Source organism: Artemia sp. Qi Xiang Cuo, chromosome 19, assembly GCF_049724085.1.
Source record: "Artemia sp. Qi Xiang Cuo chromosome 19, ASM4972408v1, whole genome shotgun sequence".
NCBI lineage: Eukaryota > Metazoa > Arthropoda > Branchiopoda > Anostraca > Artemiidae > Artemia > Artemia sp. Qi Xiang Cuo.
The window spans coordinates 60038800-60060733 of NC_142812.1; positions in this window are offsets into that span (position 1 = coordinate 60038800).

A 21934-nucleotide genomic window follows, 5' to 3' on the forward strand; every position below is an offset into this window, starting at 1 on the left:
TTATTGGAAGTGCAGAAAAAATAAGTGGACTGTTAGGAAATAAAAAATACATAGGGCAGCAGGAAGACCATGTAACCTCAAAAAAATTAAAAGAAGCACAAGACAGAAAATAGAGAGATCTCAAATCAAGCAAGGGTTTAAGAAGGAAAGAGTTAGTATCCTGTATAAGAGTCATTGCCTTATCATATAGTTTTGAAAGTGGCTTCAGTGATGAGGGAAAAGTTGACATTCAAATAATAGAACAGTACGAAGAATAAAGCTGAACTAGGCTGTAGAATAGGAGACTATGTATTGACCCTGGAAATATGTGTTTCAATTTTTTAAGGATCCTGAGGCCTCTGGAGACTTTCATGTTAATGAGGTCAATATGAGGCTTGAAAGAGAGATTTTCATAAAGCAAGAGACCTAGGAATCGAGCGCAATGACTCTTAGACCTATTAAGAGAACCCCTCGATACATGTATTTCATTTAAACCAGAAAATGCCCTTGACACTCTTGAGAAAATAAGAAAATACGATTTTCCAACATTTAAGGGAAGATAATTAACATCAAACCACTGAGTAACTCTTTCAAAAAGGGCAATCATATTTGAACGAAGATCGGACTCAGTTTTTCCGGCTGTGCCAACAGTAGTGTCATCCGGAAAAGCTATAAGTGTATCAGAAATGGACGAGCTCTTGTCACAATTAGTGACAGTTGCATGTTGACAAAGACGACAGCAAGTGGTAGGTTTTAGATTTTTAACCGCATTTATAAGATCATTAACATAAATTAAAAAAGAGTATCGACCCAATCACAGATCCTTGTGGAACACCAAACTATATTTCAGACGGGTTGGAAAAGAGAGGATCAACCGAGAGGATCAAGTCGACCAGAGAGACAGGATAGAAACCAAAAATAAATGCTCCCTCGGATTTCAATATGGTATAGTTTCCAAAGAAGAATCTTGTGTGTTATTGAATCAAATGCTTTTCGTACATTGAGAAAAAGAGCAGCAGGTATCAAACGAGTGTCAAGATATGCATGCATGTAATTCAAATAATTCACATATGCATGCTCAGTTGAGTGCTTTGCCATAAAATCAAACTGGGGATCATGAAAAATATGTTTAGAATTAAGAAAATCAAGAAGTCGAGAAAGCACAGCTTTTCCAAAAATTTTACTAACTTCCTATAAGAAAGACATAGTACGATAACTAGCAGTGTCATTCCGTGATCCACCTTTAAAAAGTATAATAACACGAGCACGCTTAAAAGCACTTGGGAAGACACCCTTTCCAAAAGACATATTGACAGGTTTTGTAAGAGCAGAAACGGTGGCAGGAAGAATGAAATTGACAACCTTAGTAGAAATTTGGTCTACGCCTGAAGACGAAGAGCCCTTCAAACCATTGACAATTCTGGCTATTTCAACTTTCACAGTTGAAAGTAGTTTGAAAGAATAGGAAGATGAGTCTGCGAACCAAGATTAGAATATTAAGAGCTACAGTGATGACACTGGCCAAATGTGGTTTTGAAGCACGGGTACTCTGAAAAACGGAATAATATTTGCTAGATATTTTCTGGAGAAATTGCCAACGATTTTGGGTGTCTGGGTGACTGATCATATTTCAAACAGTAGGCTCTACGAGAAGTATGGTTCAATCTCCCTTTCTAGGGCTGTAATGAGAGAAAGGTTGAGATGGCTAGGGCAAGTTCTGCGGATGAAGGATGACAGATTGCCGAAGATTGTCTTTTTCGGCCAACCTTCTAGGACTAAATAGAAACCAGGTCGTCGGTGGTTGGGGTGGGAGGATATCGTAAAGAAAGATTTAAGGGAAATGAAAACTTCTCGGGAGGATTTGAAGAGGGAGGCTTTGAATAGATTAGGAAGGAGGAGAAGGATGCGTAGCTGTGTTAGCTTCAGGCGGTTTGGTGCTGCGATGAGTTGTTAGCAGTAATAGTAATAGTAAATGATCGGCTAAGGTTGCTTCTTTGTCTTCTGAAAATCGCTTAGTGTTCAAGCAGGGGAGGATGCAAGTTGGAATTTGAAAGTCCCTAAGGTTTTCGTCATTGAAGTCCATAGAAACAAGACTAGAGAAACGATTTTCAAGCCCCCAGAAAGTTAGACCAAGGAACAGAGTGTTATACTACTTCGGTGAGCAGATCGAAGCTCAGTTTTTATTTTTATTAATTGTTGTAGGTTGAGCTTATTTGAAGTTTTTTGTGACTTTTCAGTTTCTTGAAGCTTAAAAACTCGTTTGACAATGTTGTAGATAGAGCTGCAACGTCTTGTAGTTGGGAATTCTAGCTCAGTGGTGACAAATCACAGAATTCAAGGTAGGTGAGCAAAATTGCACTTTTCCAAATCCTGAGGAGGTGGGAAGGTTTTATTATTTTTTAATGAAAATGCCGGTAAAGCTGTGTTTCAAAAATTACGGGGCAGCAAAAATAATCTTGGAGAGGCCTCTCCCCCAAGAAAATACCTTTGGGGGTTGAGGCTAATCTCTAAGGAGCTAATGAAGCTCTTCCAATTTGTAATTCTCAAAACAGAAAAAAAAACACGGAAAGAGTGATGCCTTTTATAGGCAGCGCAATAGCGCTGTCTAAGTAAACAGCGACGTGGGGAAAATTTATAATTTCTTTTTCACCTAGGCACTTTGTACAGCAGCAGTTGTCATAGACACTTCAAAAGGAACTCACTTGATTGAAAATGAAAAGTTCTAACACTTTATTTATAAGTTAAAAGTGATTGGAGGTCAACCAGCCCCTATCCCACGCCTAACAATTCCCCATACATATCCAATCTAAATTTTAAGAAAGCCATTTTGTTCAACATCGTTGAAAGGTCCAGTAGCTATCTCTCAGGGGTTGTCACCCCCCCCCCCCAGAGCCCCCAGGGCAAGGATTGTAAGTTATACAACTCATCCATATTTCATATAAAGTATTTCTTATCGAGAAAAGGGGGTCATGTATAACCTTTAGAGTCCAAAAAGACGAAGAGTATTCTGGTAAGTCTTTCAGAGAGTGTTGAGGAGAGTGTAGAACTGGATCAAAACTCGTTATGTGCATACGGGTTGTCAAAAGAAAGTACCTCAGGAACAACTGAGTTTATTACGTTGAAACTTTCAGGAAATGATGAAGACGATGATCAATTGACCAAAAAGGCAATATTTGCGCACTACTGCTACTACTGCTACTACTAATACTACTACTTCTAATATTACTACTAATACTAATACTTCTAATATTACTACTACTATTGCTACTCCTACTAGTACTACCACTAACACTGTTAGCTACTAGCTACTACTACCAAGGCTGAGGATATTGAAGTGAAACTTTGAGGAAATGTTGAGGGGAAAGTCTAACTGAATCAAAATATACCATGTATATTAAGATTGTCAAAAGGGCAAATTGGCAATATCTTTGGAGCGACTTACCGCATCAAGCTGAAACTTCCAGGGCATCAAAAGTAGGATTTTCAACTAAAAAAAGGCAACATGTGCATGAGACTACTGATATTAATACTGCTGCTACTGCTATTACTACTACTTCTAATTGATCTTTATAAAGTCTGATTCTTCTTGAAGAAATATTGAGTTTTATCTTTCCCAATATTGAAATTGTATCAACGTTAAGCGATCGAATTGAAAAAAAAACACAACTCAAAAATCATCTCACCCTTTAAGGAAAATTTTATAGCGATCTTTTCACCCTTTGAAAGAAATCTGTAAACCCCACTTCCGAACATAGCTATTTTGATTTGAACTGTTCTTGAAGCAAATCCTGCATTTCAGGTTAGTATCTTCCACAAGGTAAGCCATATGCTTATTTTTATCAATCAGTAACAATTATTTGTTTGGTTTGATGAGAAAACAAAATTGTCTACTTCGAAAGGAAAGAAGACAGTGTTGTTGATACGAGGGAAAATTACGAACTACCCTTTGTGTTGGAGCTGCAATGCACAGAAGCTACGAAATATATACCCTATCAAGGATCTTCTTTATTGCAAGCTGCCTATTTGCATTTTCCAGCCCTATCCAGTAGATCACTTGGAACAGTTCAAGAAGCGCTTTAACCATAAAACCATCGCTTTGCAGCAGCGCTGGTAGGGAGTAGAACTGATGGACAATTGTTGATAAGAGGGGACAGTTTGGATTTAGGTGAGAGAAGGAAATTTTTGGGAAAGTTTAGGCTGGCGGCTGGCCCTTACTTTTGCCCAATGTGAGGATGTGTGAATGAGAATTATTTCATTTTGTATCCAAGTGTGAGGAGCTGTCTGAGTTGCGGAATGAATGTTCTGGATGAGTGTTTGAGAGTGAATGCTGGTTAATTGAGCGGATCGAGAGGAACGCATATGCTATTAAACAGTTGTGTAAGTTTCTTCGTTTAGGGATCAACATAGGGAATCATGTTTGAGGGGATAGCCTGTAACTGTTTCTTAGGATTTTGAATCTTACTATGATTAGTGTTTGTTGGTTAAAATGTTGAACCTTGGTGTGTTTCTTTTTTGTGGTATTGTTGTTCTTTTTCCTTTTTTAATTTTTATTATCTAAAGTTGTATTTTGTTCATGAGCTTTGTTTGTAGACTGTATTATGTGCTGCTATGGCCAGCAGGCTTTTTGCAATAAATCTTATCTATCTATCAAAAATCCATAATGTAACACAATCATAATAGAAAACACACAAGACATACATCTTAAGACATACAAATCATAACCCAATCACAAAATCATAAAAATAAGCAAGACCAACCATGATTAAGCTTACTGGCAGAAGATTTAAAATCTTTCACTCTTTTATCAATAATTGTAGAAGGAAAGTTGAGTTAAAATTTTTGGGACCAAAAAGAGTTACTAGTCCAAGCTGGCATATGCAAAAGGAATTTAGCCAATTTAAAATAAATCGAGTCAACAGGTTTTTTTTTGAAGCAGGATATAGTTACCAAATAGGAGACAGAGCAAGAAGATCAGGCACAGTTAAACTATTGCAAAGTTTAGAAAGATGGAAACGACTAATGTGTGTAATGTTAGAGACAAGTGACGCATAAGCTATCCTTGCCTTTTTTTTCCACCTTTTCCCCAAACACATCCAATCAAAATTTTGAGATAGCCATTTTGTTCCACGCAGTTAAAGTTCAGGAAATTATACCTTTGAGAAGGCCACTCCCCCCACAGTCTTCAGAGCAAGGGTTATAAGTTATGCCCTGGGGGCATATAAATTTTCATTGGAATCTTTTTCGTAGAAACTTCAAGAGGGCTTCATTTGATTTGAAATTCAAAGATCTAGTGCCCTGTTCAATATGCAAAAGCGATTTGATTGTAACTAGCCCCCCTCTCTCGCCCATCATTCCCCCAAAAACATCCAATCAAAATTTTGAGATAGCCATTTTGTCCGGCGTAGTTGATTCCCAGATAGAAAATATCTTTTTCAGGAGGACACTCTCCCAGAGCCCTCAGGGCAAGGGTTTTAAGTTATGCCCTGAGGGCATATAAGGTTTTTATAGAAGGCGTTGTCGTAGAAGCGTCAAAAAAAGCTCATTCGATTGGAAATTCAAAGGGCTAGTGTCCTTTTTAATAGTCGAAAGTGATTGGAGGGCAACTAGCCCCCCCCCGCCCATCATTCCCCCAAACACATCCAATAAAAATTTTTAGATATGCATTTTATTCAACGTGGTTGAAAGTTTTGGAAATTAGGTCTTTAAGGATGAAAACCCCTCCCCCACAGCCCTCAAGGCAAGTGTTGTAAGTTATTCCCTGGGGAATATGAAGTTTTTATTGAAAGTGTTGTCGTAGAAACTTTAAAAGGGCTCATTCAATTGGAAATTTAAAGGGCTAGTACCTTTTTTTATAGTTGAAAGTGATTGGCTAGCAACTAAAGCCCCTCTCATGCCCACCATTTTCCCAAACAAATCGAATTAAAATTTTGAGATATCCATTTTGTTCAACGTAGTTTATAGTTCTGAAAATTTTGTCTTTTAGGATGATAACCCCCCCAGAGCCCTCAGTGCAAGGGTTGTAAGTTTTGCCCTGGGGGCATATAAAGTTTTTATTGAAAGTGTTGTCGTAGAAACTTCAAAAGGTCTCATTCAATTGGGAGTTGAAAGAGGGCTAGTGCCTTTTTTAATAGTTGAAAGTGATTGGATAGTGACTAAAGCCCCTCTCAAGCCCACCATTTTCCCAAACAAATCCAATCAAGATTTTGAGATATCAATTTTGTTCAACGTAGTTGAAAGTTCTGGAAATTAGGTCTTTTAGGATGATAACCCCCTAAGAGCCCTCAGTGCAAGGATTGTAAGTTATGCCCTTGGTGCATATAAGGCTTATATAGAAAGTTGTTGTATATGATTTATAGAATAAATTTTAGTCTTCCAATTTTTATTTACAAGATATTCTACCTATTAATGAGGTAGAGACTTTGCGAGTCACTGGCTGGACGCTGGTCTTCTTCATTATTCATCAAGAGAAGTAGAAATCTGGTATAAACGAAATGGCTGTGGTATTTCAGAATGCTTGCAGAATAGTTGAAATATCTAACAGATATTTTTTTCTAACAGAAATATGTTTTTCTAACAGAATTAATAATCAAAATGAGTATTATTTTTATTCCTCGATAATCATTTATCATTTATCTTTGAATATTAGTGCGTCGAAAAAGACTCCTTCAGACAAACTTCAGAAGTAAAGTAGAACTGTGGGATGTGGCTATAGTTATCGTGAATGAAAATCAACTTATCCACTCTGTGTGGACTGAGGCCATTTCTTTTCTAAGTCACTATCATAGTCACTATCAGGTCTACCACCAAAAATAGTCTTTCTGCGGTCACACTAGTCGCAAGAATAGACAATAACTTGCTGGCAAGTGCGGCGACGTAGGATATTTCATCGCGATTGTGACTTCGGAACAGAAGAACATTGCCGTCACCGTCGTCTTCGGTTTCTTCCTATGTCTTTAAAAGGATGAAGTATAGTGCAACTAGATTCCTGATTGGTTCCAGCTGTTCCCGATTCGATTCTCTTTTTCAGACAACCTCCTTGTTCTCTTTTTCAGCCTTCTTTTTTTGGCAATGTTTCTTCAACCTAGAAAAATGTCAAAGAAAATAATTTTTTCACACGACCTCTTTTCCACACCACCCAGGAGGTGGAGGTCAAGGCGCGTTTTTTTTATAGAGGTATCGCCATTAGCCACTAATCTTCTGATTAATTTTCATTAAAAACAATTATTGAAAATTTCAAAAATTGTTTTTAATGAAAATTAAATAAAACAGGTTCTTACTAAGCCAAATTTAATGAATGTATGTTTAAAAAAAAAAATATTTAGTATGGTCCACTAAGCCTCCTTTAGAGCCCGTGGTTTAAATTTATAAAATTAAAATATATTGTGTATTATATTAAAAAAAAACCTCTTTTCCATAACATCCAAGAGGTAGAGATCTAGGTACGTTTTTTTTAGAGGTTTCGGCAGTTTCTTTTACTCTTTAAGTTTAGTCAAATATTACTTGTAAATAGTGCAAGCAAGTGAAAAACTAGTAGCCAACTTACTAGTTGTCTGCTATAGCCACTAATCCTCTCTTTGATTTTTATTAATTATATTTACTCAAATTTGATATATATTCATTTTGAAAAAGTATTGAGTATCTTCCGCTAAGTTTCCCAGAACCCAAGTTTTCCCATATGAAGTAACTTTAAGGGGCAATTTTATTTATTGAATAATTTAAATAAAACACGTTACAATCAGTGTAATTTTAATAAGTCATTCCAGTGTTCGAACTTTTTTAGATATTTTAAATGGCGGATCCGTAGTATAGACCAAAATATTTTGAGTATAGACCAAAATATTTTATTCCCTAAAATCTTAATTAATGAAAGAATTGTTATCAGTAAAGCGCCAATGACGCAGTAGGTTTTAGGCTTCTGCAGTGAGGCGATACCCAAACTCTTGTTTGTAGTTATTTTTATTCGATTCAAACTTGATTTGCATATTCAATTTAAGTTTCACTCGTTTTAAGATTTATTTATTCATTTACATTAATATATATTATATGTTTATTTGCATTGATTGTTATTTAATTTCTGTTCGTTTTAAGTTTCATTTATACTTTAATAGCAAAATATTTTTTTTCGCTTTAAGCTTGATTTTTATATTCAGTATAAGCATTACTCGCTTTAAGATCTATTAATTCATTTATATTATCACTTGTTGTATATTTTTTACTATGATTGTTTATTCAATTTCTGTTCGTTTTGGGTTTCATTTATTCTTTGATAGTAATTTCTGGTCATTTTGAGTTTGAATTTTAACAGGTATTTGTATCTCCTGAGATTAAGTTTAAAATGGCCTTCACTTTTCTTTGAAAAACTTATTTTTCAGAAAGTTTTTTAAATTAATTTTTGTTCGTTTTTGATTGAAAAAATGTCCAGTTTTTATGGCATGGGGGGGGGGGGGGGTGCTTACTGTCCGATTATTCCGGACTTTAAAAAACAGATCTAGAACTTTCAATTTAAATCGATTGAGGATTTTTTCAAAGTCTATAAGATTACCTTTTTGATAAAAACCTTATACATGAACGATAGACAGCTTGCATAAACTTGTGGACAGCAATTGACAACAATGAATGGATTGAAAAAATACCTCCAATAAGGGGTTTACATCATTTCCCTTGCTGATACAAAAGGATCACTACTGTTTGGAATTGACCTTAATAGGATTTTGTGTGCCTAAGCAATTTTACATCTATCTCAGAGTATGTATTTTAACCTTATAATTGGATAATTATAATAGACTTCCTATGTGTTCTTCCCAAACAAAACTCCTTCCCATAGGTAAAAAACCCCCTTTAATAAGTTATGCCCCAGGGCATAAATTACAACGCCTCCCCCCGGGCCCTGGTAGGCTGTGTCGACACCGGAGTTTTTGTTATTAGAACTTTGAACTATTTTAACAAAATGTCTATCTCAAAATTTTTATCTAATGCATTTAGGGCGTGGAGGAGGGGGGCTAATCACCCTACAATCTCTTTTGACTCTTAAACAGTGAACAAGAACTTTTAATTTTCAGTCAAAAGAGACCTCTCCAAAGTTTATATGAGCATCCCTTCCATAAGAAATAATAGGAAGTATTCGGAGAATCCTTAAATTAGAACTCTTGCCCTGATGGTTGTGTCATCCTCAAAGACCTAATTTACAGAACTTAAAACTACGTTTAATAAAATGGCTGTCTAAAAATTTTGATTGGATGTGTTTGGGGAAACGTGGGCGTGAGAGGGGGTTAGTTGCCCTCAAATCACTTTCGACTATTAAAAAGGGCACTAGCCCTTTGAATTTCCAATCGAATGAGCCTTTTCTGAAGTTTCTTCGACACCGCCTTCTATAAAAACCTTATATGCCCCAGGGCATAACTTAAAACCCATGCCCTGAGGGTTGTGGGGGATTGTCCTCCTCAAAAATATATTTTCTATCTGGAAATCAACTATGCTGAACGAAATGGCTATCTAAATATTTTGATTGTATGTGTTTGGGGAATGATGGGCGTGGGGGGGGGATAGTTTCCCTCCAATCACTATCGACTATTAAGAAGGGCACTATCCCTTTGAATTTCCAAACGAATGAGCCTTTTTTGAAGTTTCTACGACAACGCCTTCTATAAAAACCTTATATGTCCCCAGGTTAGGTATGCCCCCAGGCCATAACTTAAAACCCTTGCCCTGAAGGTTGTGGGGGAGTTTCCTCCTCAAAAACGTATTTTCTATATGGAAATCAACTACGCTGAACAAAATGGCTATCTCAAAATTTTGATTGGATGTGATTTGGGAAATGATGGGCGTCGGGGGGGGGGGGCCTAGTTGCACTTCAATCACTTTCGACTATTAAAAAGGGCACTAGCCCTTTAATTTCCAATCGAATGAGCCATTTTTGAAGCTTCTACGACAACGTCTTCTGTAAAACCTTATATGCCCCCAGGGCATAACTTAAAACCCTTGCCCTGAGGGTTGTGGGGAGTGTCCTCTTCAAATATATATTTTCTATCTGGAAATCAACTACATTGAACAAAATGGCTATCTCAAAATTTTGATTGGATGTGTTTGGGGAATGACGGGCGTGGGGGGGACTAGTTGCCCTCCCATCATTTTCGACTATTAAAAAGGGCACTAGCCCTTTGAATTTCCAGTCGAATGAGTCTGTTTTGAAGCTTCTACGACAACGCCTACTATAAAAACCTTATATGCCCCCAGGGCATAACTTAAACCCTTGCCCTGAGGGTTGTGGCGGAGTGTCCTCCTCAAAAATATATTTTATATCTGGAAAACAACTCCGCTGAACAAAATGGCTATCTGAAAATTTTGATTGGTTGTGTTTGGGGAAATGATGGGCTTGGGGGGAGGGGGAGGGGGATAGTTACACTCCAATCACTTTCGACTATTAAAAAGGGCATTAGACCTTTAATTTCCTATCAAACGAGCCTGTTTTGAAGTTTCTACGACAACGCCTTCTATAAAAACCTTATATGCCCCCAGGGCATAAATTAAAACCCTTGCCCTGAGAGTTGTGGGCGAGTATCCTCCTCAAAAACATATTTTCTATTTGGAAATCAACTACGCTGAACAGAAGGGTTATCTCAAAATTTTGATTGGTTGTGTTTAAGGGAATGATGGGCGTGGGGGGGGGCTAGTTGCCCTCCTATCATTTTCGACTATTAAAAAGGGAACTAGAACTCTCGATTTCCAATCGAATGAGCCCCCTTTGAAACTTCTAAGACGACCCCTTCCATATGAAGTGTCTGTGGAAAAAGAAATAATAGATAATAATAATAAAACATTGGAGCCGTATGGCCTTTACTATAGGCAACGCTACAGCGTTGCCTCTGATATAAAAGATCTAACAACATCCAAAATAGTTCTTACAAAACAAAAATAGTTAATATAAAATACAAATTAGTTCTTATAATTAAAAAATATCTCATATAAAAGCCAAATAATGCTCTTAGTAATCATAAATAGTTTTTAGAAAATACAAGACAGTTACAAAAATACAAAATGATTCGTAGAAAATATAAAATATGTCATTCAAAATGCGAAATAGTTGTTACAAAACAGAATAATTCTTCCAAAATACAAAACAGTTGCAGCAAAATTCAATATAATTCTAAAAAATATAAAAAGTTCTCACATAGTCCAAAATAGTTCATACAAAATAGTGTTCATGACGTAAAATATAAAATATAAAAAATAAAATAAAATACAAAAATACAAAATTGTTCTTACAAATAAAAAAAAAATATTAGCTACATACTTCATACATAGATACTTCATACAAAACGCAAAATAATTCCTACAAAATAGTTCTTACAAAGAAAGATAATCTTTATAAAACACAAATAGTACCTAAGACATTAAAATACAAAATAGTTCCAATATATAAAAAGTTCTATTAAAATATAGAAAAGTTGTAAAAATCCTGGAAAATACAAAATATGATAATTATACAAAATAACTTTAACAAAAATACTTGTTACAAAGTTTCAAAATAGTGTTTAAAAACCAGTTCTTATGAAATACAAATTTGTTTCTAAAAAATAGAAGTTAGATCTTGCCAAATACAAAATAGTTTATACAAAATACAAACTATTTCTTTCAAAACCCAAAACGTTCTTCTGAAATCAAAAATCATTCTTACAAAATATACAATAAAGCTCATATAAATTATTAACAGCAATAAAGACCACATTGCCTTTCCAGCATAAGCACAAACCAAAGGTAGATCAAAAGGTATTCTTTGGTAGGATAGTGAAGCTCAAACCTCGAATGAATATTTCGACTCTATATTCAAGGGCTGTCCCCAGAAAAATGAATACTACTACTACTACTACTAACAACTCATCGCAGCACCAAGCCGCCTGAGGCCAACACAGCTTCGCACGCTCCTCCTCCACCCCAATCTATTCAAAGCCTCCCTTTTTACACCCGCCCACGAAGTTCCCATTTCCTTTAAATCTTTCTTTATGACGTCCTCCCAACCCAGACGGGGACGACCTGCTTTCCGTTTAGCCCTAGATGGTTGGCCGAAAAGAACAATCTTCGGCAATCTGCCATCCTTCATCCGAACAACATGCCCTAACCACCTCAACCTTTCTTTCATTATAGACCTAGAAAGCGGTATTGAACCACATTTTTCGTATAGCCTATTGTTTGAAGTACGGTCAGTCAGCCGGGTACCCAGAACAATCCTTAAGCAATTTCTCTGGAAAACATCTAGCAAATCTTCATCCGCTTATCGGAGCGTCCATGCTTCAGAGCCATATTTAACCACTGTCATCACTGCAGCTTCTAAGATTCTAATCTTGGTTTGCAGACTTATCTTCCTATTCTTCCAGACTTTTTTTAACTGTGAAAAAACACCCTGAGCCTTGGCTATTCTATTTTTAGCATCTTCACTGCTCCCACCATCTTTACTAATAATACTACCAAGGTAAGTGAAACTGCCCACCTGATCAATCTTTTCATTACCCAACGTCACCTTTTCATCTTCACTTATTCCTAGCCTTAGTGACTTGGTCTTCCTAACATTAATTTTCAAACCAATACTAGCACCCTGAACTCGCAAAACCTCTAAAACTTCATTCATTTTCCTCAGACTTTCATCTAGGATGCTTAAATCATCAGCATAATCCAAGTCCAAGAGAATTTTTCCTCCCCATTTGATTCCCTGGTCTCGAATTGCCTTTCCTGTGCTCCTTAAAACAAAGTCCATCAAAGTAATCCATATAAAGGGGGGTCGAACACAACCCTGCTTAACTCCTGATTTAATACAAAACCAGCTGCTAACCTCATTTCCTACCTTAACCGCAGCAGTGTTATTCTCGTACATAGCACTAATCACTTTAATGTATTTGTCTGGTATACCATACAAGGATAAAACCTTTACTAAAGCTCCTCTATCAACAGAATCGAACGCTTGCTCATAATCTATAAAACTGAGAACCAAAGGTGTTTGAAAACTTAGGCACTTCTCAATTATTAACCTAAGAGTGAAAATTTGGTCAACACATCCTCTACCTTTTCTAAAACCGCACTGCTCTTCTCTTAAAACTTTGTCTACGGCATCTCTCAGTCTAAAGAGTATCATATTACTAAGCAATTTGCTACCTACAGAGACCAGACTAATGCCTCGATAATTACCACACTCAATTTTATCACCTTTCTTATAAAGTGGCTTAATTAAGGTTTTCCTAAAATCATTAGGTACTTCCCCTTTTTCAAAACTCATATTCATAATCTCCAATAACTTATTTCTAACCTCAGAGCCACCATATTTAAGAAACTCATTTACTACCCTATCAGCACCTGGAGCCTTATTATTCTTTAATCCTTTTAGTACTGTTTCTAATTCCTCCTCACAAAACAAATCTTCATTCACATCCAAGGTATCACAAACTATTTCATTTTCCTCTATATTTTTTCCTGCAACTCTATCTCGGTTAAGCAAATTCTCAAAATGTTCTGCCCATCTCGCTTTAGCTTTTGTCTTATCACTAATTGCCACCCCATTCCTATCTTTAACTGGGACAAGTCTGGATTGACTACTACCTCTCAATTTGTTAACGTGCCAGTACAATATTTTACTATTATGCCGTCTAGCTGCATCTTCTAAATCCTCGGCAATTTTATCCATGGCCTCCACTTCACACCTCCTTAGTTCATATTTCAAGGCTTTCTCCACTTTCTTTACATTTCTTTTGTTTTCATGTGATCTATCACTCAGATAATTCTTGTATAAGTCCTTTCTCCTGTCTATTAAACTTAAAGCTTTTTCACTAATATTCTTAGCTGCAGGTCTAGCTTTCTTCCCTAATACACCTTCAGCAACTTCAGAAATTATTTTTCTAAAATTATTCGAACCATCTTCCACATTATCAAATTTTAAACTCTCAACTTTAGCATTCAACTATTCCTGGAAAGATTCTCTCAAATTCTCATCCTGGAGTCTACTAACATCATAACTTCCCGGGAGGTAAATACCCTTCCGATATTTCAGCTTTAAATTAACCCTTGACACTACTAGATGGTGATCTTTACTTTTAACATCAATAACAGCACTCCTGTATACCCTAGTATCTTGTATTGATCCAACCAGTCTTCGATTTACTATAACATAATCAATAAGGTTTGCTGTCTTACCATCACGTGAATACCATGTTAGCTTATGAGCCATTTTATGACCAAACACCGTATTGGTTATAACTAGATTGTTATACCTACAAAATTGCAAAAGTCTGTATCCATTACTGTTTTCTTTTCCTACACCAAATTTACCTAAGCTGGGATACCATCTATCCTTATTTCTACCAACCTGGGCGTTAAAATCTCCCATCAATAACATCATATTTCTACCTGGGACCTTGTCTATTTGCTCCTGTAACTGCAAGTAGAATTCATCTGAGTCACTAGTATTTCCATCAGTCGGTTCTACAGGGGCGTATACTACTATAACTGATAACTTGAACTTACTAGTCATAAAATGAGCAATTAGTGTTCTATTATTAATACCTTCCCAGCCTAAACAAGACTTAGCAGCTTCCTTATTCATCATGAGCCCTACTCCCTGTCTATGTAACCCATCCTTCCTGCCTGAGTAAACAAATTCTATATCACCTATTTTCATGCTTCCTACCCCTGGGATATGAGTTTCTGAAACTCCTAATAGATCCAGTTCGAATCGTCTGAATTCGTCAGTCAAAATGTCGATACGATAGTCATTTTTTAATGTCGTTACATTCCAAGTTCCAATTTTCATGTTCTTTAAATCATTGAAATTTTTTTCGCCTCAGGAAAAGCAATGATCCCGGATACCAGTGCAGGACGGGGATCACATATCTTCTCAAGTCTACACCGAAGTGCTTAAGCCGGCTTAGAACCGGACAGCAAGAAGTCCCTGGGACCTCCATGAATGGAGGCTTTGTGCAATCCTGGGCCCATTTTGGTCACAACATGGTTTTCAGCGCTTGGCGATGCTCTTCTATCAACAAGAGTCGAAATCCTGCACAGACAATCTCAAGCCTATTACCTCCGACTCAGTTTATATTCATGCCTACAAATATTATGCTACTACGGGGAGGCATCCCATAATAGATAAATTGGCTAGGAAGAGGTTTTTCAGCCCAAAGGCGCCCATCAAAACATACCAATCCCAGAAGAATTGTCCATTAGTCAAAATCCCGTGCGACTGCTGTGTCGTTTACTAGGCTATAAGTTCCGCGAGGGGTGCCACTCCTCAAGTGGGAATAGAGTTGACCGCAAGGTCCCCAGTCGTGCAGATACCCCAAAAAGGTTAAAGCAGCTGTTTGCAGAGGCTTTTGTCCATAGATCTGGATCTTCCGCCCTGCCGCAGTTGTCCTACTTTAGAGGATCCTCCCGCGATGGTGTTCAGCATCACCATGTAATTTAACCCATTGCTGGGAGAAGGTTTGCAACTCATGAAACTTGTGGATAAACAAGTGGGCCCTTTTGAGTGTACAGTTGAGGGGCCTTCTTCCCCCTCCGCCTGTATTTATGACCCCGGGCAAGGGTGCCCCAGATTCTATTATGGACCCCCAGGGACAAGGTCCCCCCTTGGTCCATGCCTCCTATGGAGGTACCCTACATATCTGTAGAGCTTTCCCCTATCGCCACCTGGGGACATGCTGAATGGCCTGGGGAGGCCAGATAAACGGATCACTTTTGTTTTGCAAAGGCAATAACTCAGTGACATATTTAACCTACTACTTATAAATATACATAACTCACTGACTAGGCCTATATTAGTTATATACAGAAATATATAACTCAGTGACACATTAAACCTACTACTTATAAATATGTGTAACTTACAGACTAGGCCTATATATGTTATATACAGAAATGTATAACTGAGTGACATATTTAGCCTACTACTTATAAATATGTGTAACTGACTGACTAGGCATATAAGTTATATACAGAAATATATAACTCAGTGACATATTTAGCCTACTACTTAAAATATGTGTAACTCACTGACTAGGCCTACATAAGTTATATACAGAAATATATAACTCAGTGACAAATTTAGCCTAATACATATAAATATGTGTAACTCACTGACTAGGCCTATCTTAGTTATATACATAAATATATAACTGAGAGACATATTTATCCAACTAATTATATATATTTTTAACTCACTGACTAGTCCAATCAAATTTATAACCAGAAATATATCACTCATTTACATGTTTAGCCCACTTCCTATAAGTAGGTGTAACTCAATGACTCGGCATACAAGTTATATACATAAATATATATAACTCAGTGACATATTTAACCTACTACTTATAAATATTTGTAACTCACTGACTAGGCCTATCTAAGTTATTTACATAATTATATAACTTAGTGACAAATTTACCATAATAATTAAAGTATGAATAACTCACTGACTATGCATATATAAGTTGTATATACAAATATATTACTTAGTGACATATTTAGTCTACTCATTAAAAACATGTGTAACTCTATGACTAGGTATATAAGTTACATACATAAATATATAAATCATTGACATATTTAACCTACTACTTATAAAAATGTGTAACTCACTGACTAGGCCTATCTAAGTTATATACAGAAGTATATAACTGAGTAACATATTTAGCCTACTACTTAAAATATGTGTTAGGCCTATATAAGTTATATACACAAATATATAACTGAGTGACTTATTTAGCCTACTGCTTATAAATATGTGTAACTCACTGACAAGGCTTATAAGTTATATACAGAAATATATAACTCAGTGACATATTTAACCTACTACTTATAAATATGTGTAACTCACTGACTAGGCCTATGTAAGTTATATCAGGATCCTTTTATTTATGAATATTAAAACTATACCAACTAAAAAACAAAACAAGTGGTTGATCTTAAATAATCTGAATAATAACCATATTGATGCATAGCTTAGACTTTTAGCTAGGCTATTCATTAATATACCCAATCCTTCTCAATTCCTCTTTGGTAACAATATGTGAGGGTTTTAGTTTTACACAATTTTACTCAATTGGATACTGGTTTTTTACCCTAGATTAGGAAAATGAAAATGGATTCTTGAACAGGCTTATTTTGGCTACCAAACACAGATTTTCATATTCAGAATACATTGTACAAAATACACAATACAACATTCACATACAATTCAAGACATAATACATAATTTGATTGGCTTTAGGAAAGTGCAAGTACTCGAGATGCCTGTTCCCTGCAGTTTAAGGCTTGATGGTCGGCTGGTACCGATACGGCTGATCCTTCTCGCTCAAGCTCTCTTCTGCGCAAGTTTAAAATAAACGTAATAAACACAAAGTAAATCCAAAGTTCATACAAAATATAAAATAGTTTTTACAAAACAAACAAAATTCATATAAAATATAATTAGTACTAACAAAAGTAGATCTAGCTCTTACAGAATATATAAAAGATCTAACAACATACAAAATAATTTTTACAAAACAAAATAAAAATTATAAAATACAAAATAGTTCTTATAATTACAAAATACCTCATGCATAATTCAAATAATGCTCTTAATGTAAATAAAATAGTTCTTAAAAAATACAAAATAGTAACAAAAAATGCAAAATGGTTCTTAAAATCCAAATAGTACTTAAAAAAGCAGATTTAGCTCTTACAGAATACATAAAAGATCTAAAAACATCCAAAATAGTTCTTACAAAACAAAAATATTTATTATAAAATACAAAATAGTTCTTACAATTACGAAATATCTCATACAAAAGCAAAATAATGAACTTAATGAACATAAATGGTTCTTAGACAATACAAAACAGTTACAAAAAATGCAAAATGATTCTTTGAAAATATAAAATATTTCTCAAAAAATACGAAATAGTTCATACAAAACAGAATAATTCTTACAAAATACAAAACAGTTGCAACAAAATTCAATATTATTCTTATAAAATATAAAAAGATCTCACAAAGTCCAATATAGTTCACGCAAAATGGTTTACATGAAATAAAATATAGTTCATACAAATACAAAATAGTTCTTACAAATAAAAAAAATATTACCTACAAAATCGAATATACTTCAAACAAAACGCAAAATAATTCCTACAAAATAGTTCTCACAAAAAAAAGGTAATCTTTATAAAACACAAATAGTACCTAAGACATTCAACATAATTATAAAATACAAAATAGTTCTTACAAAATACAAAAAATACAAAAATAGTACACAATATATAAATTACACAATAATGCAAAAATTTTATTTATACGTTGTATTTCCTACAAAACCCAAAATGTTACCGCAGAACATAAAATAGTTCTTAGACACTATACAAAATATTATCTTTATGCAAAATGGCTTTAACAAAACACAAAATAATTCTTAAAAAATTTCAAATAGTGTTTAAAAACCAACTCTTACGAAATACAAAATTGTTCCTATTAAATAGAAAATAGCTCTTACCAAATACAAAATAGTTTTTAAAAGTACAAAATAGCTTCATACAAAATACAAACTAGTTCTTTCAAAACCCAAAATGGTTCTTATAAAATCAAAAATAATTCTTACAAAATATACAATAAAGATCTTATTAATTATAAACAGCAATAAAGACCACACTGCCTTTCCATCATAAGCACAAACAAAAGGCTAGTGCCCTGTTTAATAGTTAAAAGTGATTTGAAGGCAACTAACCCTCCTCTCACGCCCATCTTTTCTCCAAACACATCCAATCAATATTTTAGATAGCTAACCAAAACTGAACGAAAATAGAATCAAATAATCTAGCAAGCATACAACTACCACAAATCAGTATCAATAAATAAATGAAACCCAAAACAAACGGAAATTAAAATAAGTCAAACTGAAAACGAGCAGAAATTAATATGAGTAGGGTTCTAAACCCTATGCTTTCTAAAAGCCAGAATATAATTTGTACTTTAGTGAAAAAAATTCTTTTTCACTTTTATAACTTTAGGAAATCAAAAGTTAATTAAGATTTTAAGGAATAAATATCAGCATATTTATATTAAACTAACAATGCACATTTTTTTTTCAGTAAATTCATTTGAATTTTTTTTTCAATAAAGTACAAATTATATTGCCGCGAGACCAAGCATTTGGTGAACTCTTCCCCCTCTGTATGTTGAATCAACCACAATTCCTAAAGGTGGGAATGATTCTCAAAATTTTACAATTAATTTGATAGTTAATTCATTTTTAAATTATAACTAATTTTACGATTACGAAAACCCTTCCCTTTGCTTTACCTTCCCTTTACGTCATTCATTCTATATAATTGTCAAGATCTCAGAGTGAATAGTCATTATATTAAAAGAAAGAAGAGAATGAGAATAAAAATTAAAACCATTTCAGAGTTAATACAGATTAAAAAAAAACAAATTGCGACAGTTGATGATGTAAAAGAAAAGCTAGGGCGTCAGTTGGGAATATCCAAAGAATAGATGCTTCTAATTTTTTAAGATAAGCAGCTGGAGAATAAAAAAATATTAATGGATTTTCATTACCAAGAGCTTCATTTGATAAAAAACACAGACCCGGATCGCCGAGGTGAAATTTTTGAGCTGTTCAATTACAATAGCAAACCATGGCATAAGGACATGTTTATTCATCCAACTCAAAAAGACTGCATAAAAACTTCAGAGTATGAGATTTTTCTCACAAAAGGGGATATCATAGAAATTGAACGGTTTTTCTCAACATTATACTTGTATTCTCACTTTGCCATTTATTTGGGGAATATGCAAGTTGTTCATTCCCGACCAACAAACAAATGGCAGTGGCGAAAAGAAACAAACTCAGTGTTTGTTGGAGATCAAAAAGAAGTTGTAAAGAACAGCAGATGGAGGGTCAATAATTTGCTCGATGAAATTTATCCTCCTTTTGCACCAGATAAAATTGTTTTTAGAACCCTTGATGAAGTAAAAAAAGACAGAGAATACAACGTGATTCGCCCGAATTGTGAAAACGTGGCATATATACTGAGAAATGGAGTTCCTATCACCAGCTGTCAAGTGGAAAATTTTTAAAAGAATTTGATCATATTTATATCAAAATTTGTCATTGACTCGGCTTGTCGTTGCTGAATGAGTATGAAATTGAAATTATGGTGCAATGCTAAATCGTGAATGTTATAATGGTGAAAATTATGGTGGAGAATTGGATCATTTTATTGGCTTCTTGGATTATACAAAATTATTCAAACCTTGACAAAATGAAAATGATTTAGTAGTCAGTGGAATTAGAAACTACGAATCCTACAGTGGTATAAGAGACTATATATCCAAATATGGTAGCTTACTTTGGGAAATTTTTTTTCTTGGCAGAGTTTAAACAAAAAGTAGGCCAACGAGATTTGCTTCAGTTAGAGAGTGTCAAAAAGAACTAAGCCAATAAGAAACTAAAGAGATGGTCAATCCAGTGTGCTTCACTAAAAGAGTTTGAGCAAAAACTAGCACAATGAGATTTGCTTCACTAAATGTGTTCAACAAAAACTATTCTGATATAAAGTGCCGTACCAAGAGACTTTCAATAAAAGCTAGTCTAATGAGAGGTGCTTCACTAAAGATGTTCAACTAGAACTGGTTCAATGTAAAGGGCTTCATCAAGAGAGTTTCAACAAAAACTATTCCAATAAGTTATGCTCTACAAACAGAAAAATAATAACTAGCCGTTATTATTTAAATAATAACTAGCCGTTCAGGTTTGCTTCATTCTGAGAGTTCAACAAAGACTAATACAATTAGAAAGCGAAGAGATGATCAATTCAATGTTCTTCACTAATATAGTTTCGACAAAAACTTGCCAAATAAGGCATGATTCCCTAATAGAGTTTCTACAAAAACTAGTCCAATGAGATATGCTTCACTAAAGATGTTCAACACAACTAGGCTGATGTAAAGTGCTTCACCAAGAGGGTTTCAACAAAACTAGTTCAATGAAATGTGCTTAAGTAATGATGTTCGTCAAGAACTAGTCCGATGTAAAGTTCTACACCAAGAGAGTTTCAACCAAAACTATTCCAATTGCATATGCTCTACTAACAGATTTTAAATAATAACTAGCCGTTGAGGTTTGCTTCGCTCCGTGAGCTCAACAAACACTAAAATAAATAGAAAGCGAAGAGATGATCAATTCTATGTTCATCTCTAAGATAGCTTCAACAAAAATTGTCCAACAAGGCATGATTCTCTAATAGAGTTTCTACAAAAACTAGTCCAATGAGATGTTCTTCATTAAGAGAGTTAAAAACTAAGACAATGAGAAACCGAGTGGATGATCCATTCAATGTTCTTTACTAAGAGAGCATAAACAAAAATTAGTCCAATGAAATGTGCTAAACGAATATTTCTGCCACTGAGAAATATTCCCTTTTCACTCCGGGTAAGCCAAAAAGCCAGTTAACAGCCAGATGCGGTCTGAATCTTTGCCTTCTTTTATCCATTTCTTGCCGAGTTCTTCGAACAATTGCAGCCTCATTATAGGGTGGATACATCTCAACAAGCAAATTATTTACTCTCCATCTGCTGTTTCCTCTTACTTCTTGTATATTTCTAATCACTACTCCATCTGTTTTGCTTCGTTGTATATGAACTAATTGCATTTTGCCCACATAGATAGCTCAATAAGAATAACAAAATAGTAGCGGATAATAGCGCTCCAACTCAATGAGGTCGCCTTGTTTCTGAAAAATATCACCCTCAGCAGTTTTGATACAGTCAGCTTGATTTGAGTCTGTTATAATCATGTCTTTGTGCCACGGTTGTTCGTTGTATTTAAACAACTCGAAAACCTTGCAACGAAGATCAGAGTCTGTTGTTTTAATCAAACGAATATCTTGGCAGTGAAAATCAGATATTTTGTTGTCATTCTCAAGCTGTTTCCCATTAA